Here is a 16,178-nt window from a genome sequence, read left to right as displayed (position 1 = left end):
TACATCACATTCTTCTTTCCCTTTTGTATCCCAACTCCTCCCAGAGACCACCCCCTTCAATACCTGCCATATCTTTTGGGTTGTTTTTCATATTATTTAAAATTTATAAGCTATTCTAATAATAAAAATTGAGCATTATAAAAGTTGTTTGATATAAAATAATAATCAATTGAACAGTCTTATGTAGACATTTGTCTACAGCAATACTGAAAATACATGTTTTTCTCAATATAAATTTTAAGTAACTCCAACTATATTAACTATATATTTTAAAATAATATATCACTATTAGTTTTTTTAATGAACATGAATAGATAAAGTCATTTTGTTTGTTTGTTTGTTTTGTTTTGTTTTTAGTAGAGCTTAAAATCTTGGCTCTTTTGGTGGTACAAACCCAAAATAAGAACAATTTTTGGACATTGGAGTTCATTGTAATAAGGCTGTACTTGAATGTCCCTCACATTCTCTACTATGGAGGATTTTACCTCCACAGTAGATAAGCTAAGACTTGACAGTTCTGCAGTGCCAAGGAATGAATTGTAGGCACAATTTTTGGATACAGATTTCCTTCTTTGGTCAAAGCTATTTGACTTGAGTGATTGTCTTCATTCTCAGCCCGCAGGAACAGGTTACATTCATATAAGAAATGGTGTGTGCATTACGATGGTCTATCCATGAAGTCGTTCATCAACTGTTTCAATGAACAATGGCTCTGCTTGGAGGGTGGCACAGTTGTTAGGTGAGGGTAAGGTTCTGGTTCCTTGTCAGTGATGATTTGCGTTCATTCTTACATTGTGTATATAGTCAATGAGTTTCTGTGAAAAATGGAAATGACAGGTAAAAAGTCTAGCCTTCTAATCCTTTGGTTTGGATTTATTTTACTTTGATGGTGGGGAATGGCTACTGACAGTGACATAATGAAGACACAATCTTTATTATTTATTGAATGCTTAAGCTCTATCAGCTAAAATCATCTACACAAACTCCCTCAAAGCCTCAGGACATGTGACAATACTAAGATCTAGGAATGAACACCAGGGCTTCTAAAAGCTAAGGAGAGTCTAAAGATAGGCTAATTCCCATGGAGTATACAGTTTGGGGAATGAATATAAATATAAATATAAATATAAATATAAATATAAATATAAATATAAATATAAATATAAATATAAATCAGAGACTTTTGAGGAGGATATATCTATATGTATATATATATGTATGTATGAAAAATAAGAAAAATAAGACATTAAAAACCTAAAAATGTAAGTTCTGAAATGCTAAAAGAAAAGATGGAGCTGGAGGGCATGCTTTCTTTACAGCATCCATTAGCTGTAATTAATTAATTGAAACAGCCCTGTTACTCATGTGGGATGATGTGACATTTTCCCAAGTCCCAACATAATCACTAAATTAGCCCAAATCAACCAAAGGCTTAAGGGGTGGGTTCTGGTAATTCATAGAATTCCTGTGGTGTAGGGACTGAAACTCAGTCAGCTGGAGCTCAGAAAGGTACGGTTCTGCTGGGACTCAGATCCTCTGCAGGGTGCAGGTATGAGGCCTGGTCCTGCTTCTCAATGCCTCACCAGGTATAACGATGCCCTTACCACATGCTTGTCCCCAAGGCAGAGATGTTTCCTATCATATAGAGTGTCAGGGCCAAATGGATAGTGCCCGTCCCAGGCTGCTTTCCCACCAGTTCATGGGCACTCCTGTCTACCTGGCCATCAGACTCCCCCACCCCTGGCAAGGCTCTGTGTGTCCTGGGCTAGTAAAATGGAGCAGCAGATAAGTGGGAATTCATCTTGGCAGGGCAGCAGCAATGGCTGCAGTCATGCTCTTGCGGGGACTTTAAGGAACGTCTATTAGTACCCAAATCTAGGGACACAAGACAGCACTATTTAACAGGTTGCTTCCATGAATATTTGGCTGCCACTCTTTGGACCATCCTTTGAACAAAAGGGTAGTGCCCTAAATCAATCAGAATCAATTTTTAGTACTTAAACTTGAGAATGTCCAGTAGAACTATTAGCCAAAATATTGTTGTCTGAGTCCATCTAAATTGGGTTTTCGGTTACTAGGCACAGAGGCCCTAGGCGATGCCAGAGTGTCAGCAATAAGTGGTCTCAGGTGGTTAGAGCAATAACGGATTATTGGAGCAGGACATAGGCAAGGCTGGACTTGCCCCAGTGCCTCCAGTGCTGGGTAGTGGTTTGGGGGGGAAATAATCACATGGTGCCTGGGTTCCAGGGAGGACTCGGGGCTGACCCAAGCTCAGCAGCAGGGTCCTCTATTGGAAAGCAAGCTTCACTCCTCTTGAGACTTTCTCTACTGGTTGTGGAAAGGTGGGTGAGATGAAACCTGGGCCCGTTTATTCTTCCCAGTTGTCTCTTCTTCGAGCTCACAACCAGTTCTACTTCAGTCCTGTCAGCTTTGCAAACCCAGCCCATTTGGTTGTCTGTGGTCTGTACCCTGAGTGAGCAAATCTAAGTCTGAGAGGGCTAGAAAGATTCCCTTCCAAGAATGCACTCAACTGACACACCGGAGACAGCCATCTTAGGTGGAGGTCTTATTGATACAGTGATGAGACATGAATCTATCTGGCAATATCCCCACACAATCTAAGAGGACTCTCAGAACTTACTTTGAATAAGTCGTAATGGCTTTATCGCTGCTGCATGTCCCCTGAGGCCTGGTGTACTGAAGGCTTGGTCCCTTGCTGATGGTGCTATTTTGGGGAACAGTAGAAACTTTAAGATGTGTGGCCTAATGGAAAGGAGCTGGTCACTGGGGGGCATTGTTCCCTATCTTGTCCTGCCCCCTTCCTGTCTCTTTATCCTATATCCTGGAAGCCATGAAGTGAACAGCTCTTCTTTATGTTCCCTGTCATAGTGTCCTGCCTCACTACAGGTCCAAGAACAGAGGCTCAAAGGTCACCTTCACTGACGTAAGTTCAAGGTCAGCCTGGCATGCATGAGACCCTATGCAAAAGAAAGTAGAATGTTTCTCTGAAACATTTAATGAGTTTCCACTGCCTGCTCATATTTTCAAGATTGTCTTACATTTTTCTAAAAACATTAGCAATTATTATACTTTATATCTGAGATAGTTAATATCTGAAATATTTAGAGTGATTTAATGATATCTACTCTTTTCTGTTAGCTATCATGGTGATTTTCTTTTCCAATATATTTTTGGGAGGAGTACCTTTGCTGCATAGATGTGTGTGTGTGTGTGTGTGTGTGTGTGTGTGTGTGTTCATCTTCTCTTCCTATGAGGATATATGTAAGAATATTTACACAATTTATATTCAAAATCAGGTTATATGATTATAGAAATAATGTGCCTTCCCAGTAAGAAATTACTCCACACAGAGATTACTGAAGGAAAAGCTCTTCAATAGTGCTCGCCCAGTTCTGGCTATGCCCAAGGAAAGGCTAGACTCCAATAGAAGATTTTAGGTTTATGCATTATTCCATATACACTGCCATTCCTAAATCTCATTCAGGTCCCAACCCCAGGTTACACTTTAAACAATTTAAACAGAGATAAGAAACTGCAAGTCTGGCCACTTGGGCAGCTGGGAGATTTACACAATAAAAATATTGCCGGAATTATTTTGTAAGTACACCCAAACAAATTTTGTTGTTCTTTCTGCATAGCTCTTGCGTTGGGTCATCTTGCCCATTTAGCAGAATTATGGTTTTCTCATGTGTGGCAGACCAGGACTTAATATTGACTGTGACTCTGCACCACCCCTTAGAGCTGTCTGTTAGAGGCATGCTCTTTGGGAATGTGGCCTAACGGCTGGTCAATCCTGGGGAACAAACGTTTCACGTTAGCATATCTCTAGCCTGGTTAACAGACTACTTGTCCTTGGCTTAGTTTAGAAGCAGTGCTCCCTTAGCTGAGTTCTATGTTGTGTCATTTAATGTCGTCTAAGCAAATCTACTAGTAAGTCCTGTAGAACATTAGTTCTATTACTTTGAATTTCTTCTACATAGACATTAACATGAAGTAAAAACTTGAAGCACGCTCCAACTAACTGACAATGTGGGGAGACAAGGTGAGGAGGAGGGATAGAGACCAAGGAGTTGTGATGGAAGGGAGGAGGGAAGACAGTAACACACACGGACCAAAAGGCAAGAAGGTGTCGAGGTTTGGTCTGTTGCCGTGTATTGTAATGCTAAGTACTGGCTCCAAGGTCTGGGACTGGAGACCCCCGTGTCCACCAAGGGATGCTATGCAATCTTGCTCCTTAATTTAAAACTGTTGGTTGAATAAAGATGCCTACAGCCTGTAGCTGAGCATGAGAGGTAGGCAGGGTTTCAGTTCCCAGGCTTGGGGTGTGAGGCAGGACTAAGAGAGAAAGAGATGGGGTGGGGGTGGGGCGCAGGAAGGGTGAGGGGAGAAGAGAGTGGTGGAACAAGGCAAGTCATATAGAGGGTTAATATCTGCCCAGCTCTAGAGCTGTTTAAGCCTTATTATAAGTATAAAGACATAAAAAAGCTTTGTGTCTTTTATCTGGAAACTAAATGATCCAAGGCAGGGTAGAAACCCCCAACTAATACAAATAATTACTACCATGACAAAATGTTACCATTTATTTTAGAAATTCCTAAAAATACCTACTTGAAGAAAGAAAACTTTAAAAATGCAATGTCTAAAGAAAAACCTTTCTCTACTTTTAAATTTTACATAAAATAATTAGAAACAATATAAAAATGGCTTGAAAGAGTAATGCCTCGTGGCCCCACAAAGTATTTAACCTTTGTGAAGTATGTAAATCTAATTTAATTCAGCGCATCAGCTAACAGTAAGAAAGAATTGTATTAGGATAAGTATACCTCCAAGGCTATTTTTAAGTAAAGTGTTTTAAAATTTTGTTGTTGTTTGTGTGTGTGTGTATGTGTGTGTTTGTGTATGTGGTGTGTGTGTGTGGTGTGTGTGTGTTTATGTGGTATGAGTGTATGTGTATGTGTATGTGTATGTGTATGTGTATGTGTTGTGTGTGTGTTTGTGTATGTGGGGTGTGTGTGTGTATTTATGTGGTGTGTGTGATTATGTGGTGCGTGTGTGGGGTGTGTGTGTGTGTGTGTATGTGGTGTGTGTGTGTGTGGTGTGTGTGTTTATGTGGTATGTGTGTATGAGTGTGTGTATGTGTTGTGTTGTGTGTATGTGGTGTGTGTGATTATGTGGTGTGTGTGTGTGTGTGATTATGTGGTGTGTGTGTGGGGTGTGTGTGTGTGTGTGTGTGGTGTGTGTGAGTGTGTGTGGTGTGTGTGAGTGTGTGTGTGTGTGTGCATGTACTGCAAGGATGTGGAGGTCAGAGGACAACTTACTAGAACTGGTTCTCTTTCTACCATGTGGATCCCAGAAACTGAACTCAGGTCATCAGGCTTGGCAGTAAGCGCCTTTACCTACGGTCTTAGTTAGGGTTCTATTGCTGAGAAGAGACACCGTGACCAAGGCAACTCATAAAGAACAACAGCTCACTGGGTCTGGGGCTGGCTGACCGTTTCAGAGGTTCAGTCCATTATCACCACGGTGGGAAGCACGCAGTGTCAGGCACACATGGGGCTGGAGAAGGAGCTGAGAGTTTGACATCTTGATCCGCAGGCAGCAGAAGGAGACTGGGCAGAGCTTGCACAGATGTATGACCTCAAACCCCCGCAGTGACTCTTTCTCTAGCAAGGCCACGCCTTCTCCAACAAGGCCACACCTCCTAGTCGTGCCACTCCTCCTGGGCCGGGCACTCAAGCATGAGACTATAGGACCCATACTTATTCAAACTACCACACTACTGAGTCATCTCAGCTCATTAATAAAAATTCTAGTTGGTGAACAAAATCAGAAACTGTTCATTAAAAAGGAAAGACAAGAATAAAATAAAAATGTGAAAAAAAAAATGAAGTCATTAAATTGAAAAGTAAACGTGTACCAGGGACTTCACATGACCTCTGTTTGTCATGTCTGTAGCAAATGATCTCTTCCACTGCCATTTTAGCTTTCTAATTTTTATGGTTTTTGTTTTTGGTTTTTTTTTTTTTTTTACAAAAACTTGAAATGTTTTTCATATGCATTTATCGTTCTTTTGTTTTATGAATATGATGTCATTATTCACTATGGAGACTGTGAGCACCAATGAGTTAATACTAATAGAGCATTTTGAAAATATGAGAAAATCAATATTCTCATTTCATACTTGGTGGGGGGTGCAGTAGGTTTGAAATACAACCAAAGCAAAAATATTGAGTGTAAAAATGTTTGTCCTTTGATCTTTCATCTCCATTTTTGGGATCTCTACTACAGAAATAAATGTCCTACCAGGAATGTTCAACCCATGGCCTGTGGGCAGTGTGTACTCAGGGGTAGCTCTAATGTGGTCTAACAGGAAATCACAAACTTACATAAATTGTTATAAAGTTTCTTTTGGTATTTTTTTAAATCTTTTTTTATTGGATATTTTCTTTATTTAAATTTCAAATGTATCCCCTTTTCCAGTTTCCCGTACAGAAATCCCCTATTCCATCGTCCCTCCCCCTGCTTCTATGAGGGTGCTCCCCTACCCACCCACCCACTCCTGCTTCCCTGTCCTGGCATTCCCCTACACTGGGGCATTGAGCCTTCACAGGACCAAGGACCTCTTCTCCCATTGATGCCCAACAAGGCCATCCTCTGCTACATATGTGGCTGGAGCTCTGAGGGGTCTGGTTGGTTGATATTGTTCTTCCTATGGGGTTGCAAATCCCTTCAGGTCCTTCAGTCCTTTCTCTAATTCCTCCATTGGGGACCCTGTGCTCAGTCCAATGGTTGGCTGCAAGCAGCTGCCTCTGTATTTTTCAGGCTCTGGGAGAGCCTCTCAGGAGACAGCTGTATTAGACTCCTGTCAGCATACATTTCTTGGCATCCACAATACTGTCTGAGTTTGGTGTCTGTAAATGGGATGGATTCCCAGGTGGGGCAGTCTCTGGATAGCCTTTCCTTCAGCCTCTACTCCATACTTTGTTTCCTTATTTCCTCCAGTGAGTATTTTGTTCCCCCTTCTAAGAACTGAAGCATCCACACTTTGGTCTTTCTTCTTGAGCTTCCTGTGGTCTGTGAATTGTATCGTGGGTATTCTGTGCGCTTCTTTGCCTCCAAGGTGATGCCCTGCATGAGCTTCTTATGAGCGTGATGCTCAGCAGCACCAGTGCTGCTCAGTGTGTGCACAGGTCGAAACCCCAGCATCTTGAGTATTTTCTTCCCCCTTCTAAGAAGGATCGAAGCACCTACACTTTGGTCTTCCTTTCTTCTTGAGCTTCATGTGGCCTGTGAATTGTATCCTGGGTATTCCGAGCCTTTGGGCTAATATCCTCTTATCAGTGAGTGCATACCATGTGTGTTCTTTTATGATTGGGTTACCTCGCTCAGGATGATATTTTCTATATCCGTCCACTTGCCTTAGAATTTCGTGAAGTCATTGTTTGTTTGTTTTTTTAAACCATATAACCCTATTGTGTGAGCATGAGCTTTGCAGATTACTATATTTTGTCACCGTGTCAAAAATGTAGTATGACTATGACAACTCTTATAAAAGAAAGCATTTAATTGGGGCTGGCTTACAGTTTCAGAGGTTTCATCCATTATGGTCATGTCAGGAAGCAAGGTGGCATGCAGGTGCTGGGGAGGTAGCTGGGAGTTCTACATTCAAATCAGCAGGCAGCAGGAAGGGAGAAACACACTGAGGCTGGCTTGAGCATTTGAAACCCTAAAGACCACCCACAGTGACGCACTTCCTCCAACTAGGCCGCACCTACTCCAAAATAGCACCGCTCCCTGGTGACCAAAGCATTCAAATTTACGAGCCTATGGTGGCCACTCTTATTCAACCCCCCCCCCCCCCCCCCCCGCATCTCTTGACTGTTTCTTGCACTAATGTTCACAGTATGAGACTCACAGACAGTGAGGGAAAGATAACTGAATAGCCATCAGTAATGAAATGATGTATTCGTAGGTTATTACAGGAGGGAGGGGCTACAGGGAGTAAGGTTTTACTCTGCCATAACTAATATTACATTCACATTACTTTATATGGACAAAATGTCGGTGACACACTCTGTTACGTGATGAAAGCACAACCCAGTGCACACAAACCTGTTCTTTCGTCAGGTCAAGCCTTCTTAACCTTCCTGGTGTGTGTCTGCTTCTAGTGACCACAGGGCAGGCCTTGCTATGTCTGTCTGAGCATTTCTCTGGTCACAGGTCTTTGGTTCATCTAGAATAACAAAGTATAAACCCTTGGTAACTATGCCAATCCTACTGAAAGAAAGGCATTCCAGGCTGCCTTTTCCTTTATGCGAATTAAAACAAAACAAAACAAAGCAGAATATCACGTGAGCCAAGAGGGAGATTTGCCTAAGAATGACAAAGAACAAACCGAAGATAAAGCCAAACTAGGTGCTGAGCCGAGCACCCAGATTCAGTTGTTCTTGAAGCCTTCTTGACTTCACAAACCTGTTTCTCTTGCTTGCAGCCAAGAGTCCTGACCAATAATAATAGAATAATGTGGGTGATTTGATTCTGACTTAATAAACGAGCCTTTTGCTTATGAGAGACCTATAGTACAACCAAATGTAGAAGTTAGGTTTGCAGGGGCGGGAGAGCATATTTTTTCCATTACATACTTCTGTTATATTTGGTCCCCAGACAAATGTTTATGTTTTATGTATCATTAAAATTCTAAAAAATTTAAGCAGGTAGCATACAGCTGTGTTTTCCAAATGTTGGGTTTTATGGAGGAGGGACTAGTGTGAGTGACTTGGGAAAAGAATCCAATCTTACATTTGAAAATAGAAAAAAAATAAAAACCGAATATAACGAATTATTGCTTCTTTTATGCTCACTTTAATTTCTGAAGCTGGCACACAAAGTAATGGGTTTCACGCTGGCATTTTCAAACATGCTCCATTCTTATTGCCGGCCTGGCCCTCTCCTTTGATGGTCTCGTTCCTGCCCCCAATAGCCCTCTAAAACCTGTTCTTCCCTTTTTCATGATCCTGTCTAGTTTCATGACACACACACCAACAGACACATGCACACACTTGTGCATGCAAATGCACACACACAACACACACACAAGCACACACGCTTACACATACACAAATCTAGGTTTTGCAAATGAAAAAACAAACAAACATGACGGGCTACCTGAGTCTGGCTGACTTCTCTTAACGTCATGACCACCAACTGCATTATTTTCCTGCAGATATGGTGATTTCATTTTTCTTTAGGACTGAATAAAATTCTCATTCAAATATATATATATATTACATATTCTTTATTCATTTGTACATATGATTAATGTTCTTTCTAGATAACTTGGTGTACCTACAACATTGGTCTAGTTTTGGAATGATGATAGATGCATATAATCCCAGATACTTGGGAAACTTGATCAGAGGATGGCAACTTCCAGCCCAATAACTCTGGCTATATAAATAATTGAGGGCCAGCCTGGACAACTTAGAGATACCCTGTCCTAAAATGAAAACCACTGGGGCCATGGAGGACTGAGAAATGCATCTCGGCTGCTGGCCCAGCTAATGTGTTCAATGTCCAGCACTGGGAAAACAGCAACGAACCAAACGAATACAATTAGACACTTGGGAGAAAGACAGAATTTTTCTCTTGATTGAAATATACCTCCGCCAACACAAAGAACATAAAGTGTTAAATTATTTCATAATGATCTTATAATTCGTCTCTGTTAAATTCTAATTGTGAGTTAATGAGTTAATTAAAATTCTTGTTTATTTTGCAGTGTTGTAATGCTTACCTGTGACCACGTTTGAGGCTTTATTTCTGGAGTGGTACCTTTTGTTTCTTGACTACAAATGTACCTCATGGTTGAACAGACTATGTCCTGAAAACTCTGTCTCACACATTTATGGAAACACAATTTGGTGACATGGGCATACAGTATTTATATTTGTGTTACTCAGAAATAATCAGCCTTCGCTCCCTTGCTGGGGGCTGAAATCAATAGGAACACTGGTGACAGATTGCTGGGGGATGTAAGTGCTCTCCACACATGGCCTCTGGGTACCATTTTAGGAGCCTTGCTCTCCCTGTCCACCTGAAACTCAGAAAAGGTCTATTACCTTCTTTACAGTTGCTAACTCACCTGAGAAATGGACCTCACTAAAGAGGGCTCCTGGGAATCGTATCCTACCTTGGGGAATGGCTCGCCCAGTAACTACGGTGTTGGATCAACAGACACTAAACATTTATTTACAAGGAAGGTGCATAGCTGTGATTACTGTGCACTGTTTCTTCACAGCCGTGTCCAGTTGCCTTAACGCTCCCTTCCTGGGGAGAGGATACATTTCAACATAATTAAAAGTTGAGAACTGGTTCCTGGACTTTGAGTATATCCAGTTACTACAATGCTGCATGTTAGCAAATCCAGGGGTTATCAGAAATTTACAGGAAAAAATAAAAAGACATTAGCAGAATAGGACTTTAATGTGGGCATATATGAAATAGCACACATGTTAATTGCTCATAAAATTTTCTCATAAATAAAGTTTTGAGGAATGATACTGAATGGAAGCAAATGAATAATAATGAACGGAAATCAAGGAAAGCACAGTAAAGTCTACGTAATTTTCATCTTATGAAGGGCATGAGAGCATAATCAATTTTACTGATTTACAGCAGAACCCACAGCCTTGTCATGTAAAATTTAATAGGTAGCTTGGACATTAAATTTTAAACTCAGGGTCATCATCAATCTTTTATTTAAATCTGATAAGCTTCTGGGGTTACTCCATGGGTGGAATCCTAGTATGTTTCAGCCCCATGGCTCACCTCCGGGATATTATGTCCTCCTGTAAAATCTAGAAACACATGTATTACTTACTATAATGGTAACAGCATATAACTCATGTTTTTCATAGCGCTGGAATAAGGAGGTGTTACTTTCCCTAACAATTTGTACCCCCTCTCCTCAGATTTACTAATTCCAGTTAATATGTTAATTTTCACAAATAGAATAGAAAATGTTCTTTTTAATCTTCCAAGTTGAATTCTGGGTCATGCAAAGATTAAGTGAAGTGACTCAAACCCCAAATCCTATAATTACGGAATGGCTGTTTAGATGGAGTTAAGTCTTCCTTTTCCCTCTCGTCTTGGGCTGGGAAGGCAACTTTGGTGAACTGCAAATTAGAAAAGCCTGGCTGCTTGTCTGCGGTGAAGCGAGCTCCTGAAGGCACAGTCTACTTAGTTGCCATTTGCTTTGTTTAATCTGAGATTAGGCCTAGGGAAACCTAAATTTAGAGCTGACAGGATTCTTTAAGGTGGCATTTGTGGCTGCCGTTTTTCCCTGTAGCTTTTCTGAGTCTGGGACGGGGTACGACGGGGTGGGGGTGGGGGGGGCAGGGGGGAGGGGTGTAACCATTTTAAACTCTGAAAAAAAAAATGAGATTAAAGTTGTGAAGGAATTAGAAATATCTACAAACTAGCAGCGCGTGTCCATGTCCTGTCTTGTGTCATGTACCTGTGTGCCACCTCCTACTCCCAACCCCGGTGTTTTCCAGTTGCTTGTGACAGTCTCTCCGAAGATCTACCGGCTGTCTTTGACCCTGCCCATCACCTAAGGGGGGTCACGTGTCTCATTACTCTAATGGCCTGAGAAAGGAAACCCCCCAGGGGAGAAAGGGCTGAGAATGCAACCACTTTCCTAATTGGACTGCGGTGAAAGACGCTGAAGAACTCCGGGACCGGATGCCGGCTGGAGCAGTCGGGACAGCAAAATTGTATCTACACTGAAAGAGAGGGCGTTGGCAGACCTGGGGGGCTTAATTCTGGGAAGTTTTAAAGCCGCCTAAAGCTGGACGTCTCCAAGATTTAAATTTAGAAACGCTGTTTTAAGAAAGGCTGCCCTGGGAAGGGTCTTGGTTCAGTTTTATTTTGTAGCTCTGGTAAGCCTTCTTTTGATGGTGCTTGAAAGCGGGAGGGCATAGCTGTAATGCTGCACTTGCCTGCTGGGAGTTTTTCTGCTAGGGGAGCACCCCTGGAGGAGATGTGGGGTGAGTTAGGAAGCCAGCCAGCCAGACTTGCATTCACACCTTAGCGTCTGCACTTAAGAATTCTTAGCTCATCATCTCTCAGTGGCTGGCTGTTGGATACAGAACATCCGCGGTTTCCACAATTAAATGGGATCAATAATTACTTGAATTCCTTGAAGGAAAATAGCGATAACCAAATAACATGTGCAAAGTGTCTGGCATGTAGCAGATGCTCCGAGACATCACTTACCATCCATCCTCTTTCCCATCTGCTTTCTACATCACTCAGTTTGTGATTCTCCTACTCCCACCGCTCCTAGGTTTCTTCTGTGGTGAAGGTGGGAAGTTAGGGCTGGAGATGTAGCTCAACGACAGAATGGATACTTACTTGCCTCGAGTGCACAAGGCCCTGAGTTTGATCTCTAGGGAAGGAAACTGGGAATGCTTGGACACTATTCCCAGATGACCTCTGGAATTTAAGAACCTTGTTCTTCCAAATGACAGGTCAGATCCCTGCCAAACAGCCAACTGTGACAGCAAACCTCAGGGACCTTCTAAGAGTACCAGGCCCTCGAGTTACGGAAGAGCTGTCATTGATTTTGTCCGGATCAAACAGCAGCTCTGCAAAATCCACAGGATAACAAAAGCCTCCGAGTTTATCTTTGACCTCCTAACCCAGTCACGTCCTCGCTGGCTGATCTTCCGACGTGACTGGCCTTTGCTCTAACTGTTCACCTGCAGTTTGCCCTGCAGAGATACTGCCCGATCAGCAGACAGCAGTCACACTACCCAGCTGCCACGTTGGCTGCCTCTGTAAACTTTCCCCCTTGACTCTTTCCCTGAGGCAACAGGCCTTCACCGTGGCCCTTGCATCTCTGCAAACAATTTTGTCATATTTCTGTAAAAAGGGACAGCTAAATCAATATTTTAATTTGTCTTGTTGCCAAAATTCGATGATCTGTTGCAGTTCTTGTCTAACACAGACAATCGTTAATGTTAAAATGTTTTAATGTTGTCTATAAACCTGTTCTAACCGGTTTTCTATTCCATCCTCAGAGGGAAACTTTGATATGTACCTTTAGCAACATTTCCTTAGATTTTTCCTAAGTCGGAGAAATACTATTTTACGGTTAGTGGTGAATCTAATTGTATATGTCCTTTGCAACCATTCTCCAAGATTTCCCCTATCATTGCACTTTGGAGGAGTTTTAGATAAGCCAATCCTGAATTGGTCTACTAAGCTTCCCATTTCAATAATTGTGGCTTCCAATCTATAGACTAGACTCAGTCTACCTGATGTTCAATAAGCTGTTCCGATTCCTCTAGGCCTTTGATGTTTGCATCTACATTTAATGACGGGCAAATTTTCATAAACTAAATCCCTCACGTCTATAATTGGCAGTGTTGATAAATTGGGCTGAATAATTCTTCTAACGCGTTTTTTAACGATTACATAAAGCAATCCTTTCAAATAATTTTTTCTGCTGTGTTTACAATGTTATAATTTGATTTTATAGGTCAGAGGCTCACAAACTTTTTTCTGTGAAAGGCCAGATATCATCTCAGACTTCACCTGTCATACCATCTCTAAGTGCAGCTACTCAGCCCTGCCTCTGGGGCTCTATGTCAACCATAGAAAACATACACATGAGTAAGAGTTGCTGGGGTCAACACAGCTCTATTTATGGACATTGAAAATTGAACCTCATGTGTTATAAAGTATTGCTCTTTGTTTTGATCTTTTTTTTCCAACCATTTAAATATGTGAAAACTATTCTTAGCTTGTGGGCCATACAAAAGGAGGCAGAAAGCTCCGTTTGCCCTGTAGCTATTGCTTTCTAAGTATAGTACAGTTTCTGGCTAGAGGCGGATTTAGGTTTTATGGAGACTGGAGCCTTTCTAATTAGGGGAACTTTAAGAAAAAGAACACAGGGCTGAGAATGTTGCTCAGTGTTGGAGCACTTGCTAAGCGTATGTGAAACCTAGGGATCAATCCTCAGTACTCAGAAGATGGAGAAAGAGAAGAGGGGGGAAAAAACCACATTTCCAAGATTAATTACAGTGGTTTGTAAACAAGCCATGCCAGTAGAAGCTCTGGACGCTGAGCTTTAGAATTTAGGTGACGTTGGTAACTAGGAAGAGGCTGGAAGATTCTGCCATGGAAGGTCCCAGAGCTGGTTGGTGAGTGAGTCACCAACGGGACCTTTCCAACTTCAGGTTCCAAAGCTCTGAGAGATGGCCTGAGTTAGACACTCTGGGGACTGAGCCTGAGAATCAGTGGCTCCCAACGCTCCCTAAGATGAAGCTACCATGCAACCAGGGCTGGAAATTTCTACTGATTTTTTGGTTTTGGTTTTGAGACAGCTGGCCTTGAATTCACAGAGATCCACCTGCCTCTGCCTCTGCTCACATTTTATAACAGTGAATCCAACAGAGCTGGTGCCCCCAGTACAGTCATTGCTCTGATCACACTGCTTGCAGGAGTGTAATAATATTGTCACGGGACTCCTAGACCAAATATCTAGCTTTGTCAAGAGTTCAGTATTACTCTCACGGTTTCTTTCTTTCTCTCTCTCTCTTTCTTTCTTTCTTTCTTTCTTTCTTTCTTTCTTTCTTTCTTTCTTTCTTTCTTTCTTTCTCTTTCTTTCTTCCTTCCTTCCTTCCTTCCTTCCTTCCTTTCTTTTTTAATTTACATGGCCAGGATGCACTCTAGCCCAGGCTGGCCTGTGTCTTATGCTGTCACTCAGGCTGTCCTTAGACGCACAGTGATCCTCCCACCTCAGCCACCCAAGTGCTGGGATTACAGGCATGAACCTCAAGCTGGCCTATTCCCTCTCTTACCTGTGAGTTAACCCATGAGTAGTGAATTGAGTCTTCTTGGGCTCTGCCTGCTTTATATTTTAGCATTCATTATTGTTAATGTTATACACCCAACACTAAGCATTGGAAATGATTGTTTCTATTTCTTTTGCTTGTTTTTGAGACAGGGTCTTATGCTTCCCTGGCTGGCTATAGCTCACTCGCTGAACTCCAGATCCACATTTCTTCACTTGCCCCAAATGCTAGGATTATAGACTTGTACCACCATGTCAAACTCTTCAAAGTCTGAAATCTTCAAGTTGGCACACATGTCAGGTAATCTATACAACAAATAAGTGGTTTGTAAGGAACATCTGACAGCGTTGTCATCGCAGCCTAGAGAATTGGGCTAATAAGCCTCAGCATGAGGCTCTGAGCTGAGTCATTTGTTATTGCCTAGGATTAGTCATCGGATTTATAGACGCCTGTCTTCATGTCCCTGTGAGTACTGCTTTCCCCGGGGTTGTTCAGTTATGACATTATTCCATGATGCTGAGATGCCTTCCTGATTGACATTGGGCTGTTCTATGTGCAGAGCAGGTAGACAGGCTGTTGAGCTCATCTATTTCTGGCCATCTGGGAACCTACATTGCTTTCAGCAAACCATTGTGGCATCACTGCCAGTAATACAGCTCTTGTGCAACTGGAGGCTTCATTTTGGAGTCTAAGAAGACATGGCCTTGCTTTTGTACTCTGCTGCCCTTATTAATAGAGACTTCAGAATTTATTGTCCCAGGAAGCTTGCAAACTCAAATGCCTCTAATTTTGTTCACTGCCAGAGAGCAAAACTACTTACTTTGATCATTGTATGCAAGTAGAGAAAGTGCTGATTTTGGCTTTTTCTGGGGCCATATGGTGTTAATGGAGACAAATACTGCCTCTCCCCTGGTTAGAGGTTTTCATTCTTGGAAGCTAAGATTCTAGCATGTCAAATGCTTCTTCCAACAAGGACTACCAAATCATCCATTCACTTTTCATATGAATACACACACATATGTATATATATACATATATATACATATACATAGCGTGTATAATGTATATGTGTATATGTATATATGTATATACATAAATGAGTCCTAACAAGGTGCCAAGGACTATGATGGATGCTGAAGGCCAAACCTGCTGTCTCAGAGTTTGGGTTCCCATGGGCAGTGTGTTGGCTAGGCTTTTTTGTCAACTTGACACAAGTCAGAGTCATCTGGGAAGAAAGAATTTCAGTTGTGAAAATGTTCCATCAAACTGGCCTGTGGACAAGTCTGTGGGGGCGTC

The 16,178-nt window shown here is 41.9% G+C and overlaps 1 long non-coding RNA gene across 3 annotated transcripts; it reads right to left on the bottom strand.

Moving 5' to 3' along the window:
• Positions 1-655: 655 nt before the first annotated feature.
• On the bottom strand, positions 656-13,328 carry Gm32542. Of its 3 annotated transcripts, none has more exons than XR_871031.3 (4): positions 12,298-13,328; positions 8,134-8,254; positions 7,603-7,680; positions 656-815 (listed from the first exon to the last, which is right to left on the bottom strand). It is a non-coding gene; the product is annotated as a predicted gene, 32542 (long non-coding RNA). The 3 variants fall into 3 exon arrangements; XR_379726.4 differs by lacking the exon at positions 7,603-7,680 and adding an exon at positions 2,642-2,725; XR_871029.3 differs by lacking the exon at positions 7,603-7,680 and having other exon boundaries at positions 793-815.
• Positions 13,329-16,178: the final 2,850 nt, after the last annotated feature.

This window comes from Mus musculus, chromosome 9, assembly GCF_000001635.26.
Source record: "Mus musculus strain C57BL/6J chromosome 9, GRCm38.p6 C57BL/6J".
Classification (NCBI taxonomy): domain Eukaryota; kingdom Metazoa; phylum Chordata; class Mammalia; order Rodentia; family Muridae; genus Mus; species Mus musculus.
Note: the sequence above shows the minus strand (reverse complement) of the source record. Positions and strands in the feature narration are given on the sequence as shown.